We start from the raw sequence: 862 nt of genomic DNA on the forward strand, positions 1-862 counted from the left end.
ACTTGTATAAAGGCACCTATCTAACAGGCAGAAGAGCCTGAATTCAAAGCTAGATCTTTGGGATTCTAGTTTAGGGATGTAGCCATTAATACATGCTGTCCTGTCTTTTTTATTTTTATTTACTTTTATTTTATTTTATTTTTTTAGGTAAGGCAACCCTTAGTTGACCTCACAGATTATAAGGACCTTGTCACCTTGCAATCTCTTATTCTTTTTTAATTTTTAATTTCATATTTTTTACGCCTATAGCACCTGGTCTTCCTAGGTGAAATCCCATCCAAGTACTAACCAGGCCTGACCCTGCTTAGCTTCCGAAATCAGACAGGATCGGGCTTGTTCAGGGTGGCATGGCTGTAGACTGCCTTGTCTTTAGCTCCAAGTGCTTCCACCAGTTCAGGGAAATTCAGGGGATGTATGTGCTTCTGTCCAATATATTTGAGAGATGATTCAATTTAGCACAACAACTTGTCTATTTATAAAATTCTTAAGAAGTAAATACATTCAAGTTTCTAAACATACACATCCAGCATTACCTAAGTATTCATTTTAGTATGTCTTATACTTGATTACTAGAGCCTTAAACTTATTTTGTTTCTCTCCGTATTGGAATAATTGTTAGAAGAAATTTAACTGACCCGTATTGAAGACTCTTTGTCCAAAAATCCTTACAAGAATTCATTTGTTCTATAAATGTAATTTCATATTTTCTTTATTTTTAAAAATTTGAATCAACCTTTACCAAAAATTATTTTACTTGCATGCCTGAATATCTAAATGCTCACAAAATCACATTTGACAGTCTCAATTCCGAATCTGACAAAAATTTATTATTTTTCCAGTCCTTTATTTTGTCCAAAGACTT

General features: G+C 33.3%; 1 pseudogene; it reads right to left on the minus strand.

Annotated features, from left to right (window-relative positions):
• Positions 1-240: 240 nt before the first annotated feature.
• LOC118602685 lies at positions 241-359 on the minus strand (annotated as a pseudogene).
• Positions 360-862: the final 503 nt, after the last annotated feature.

Source organism: Rousettus aegyptiacus, unplaced genomic scaffold, assembly GCF_014176215.1.
Source record: "Rousettus aegyptiacus isolate mRouAeg1 unplaced genomic scaffold, mRouAeg1.p scaffold_m13_p_4, whole genome shotgun sequence".
Classification (NCBI taxonomy): domain Eukaryota; kingdom Metazoa; phylum Chordata; class Mammalia; order Chiroptera; family Pteropodidae; genus Rousettus; species Rousettus aegyptiacus.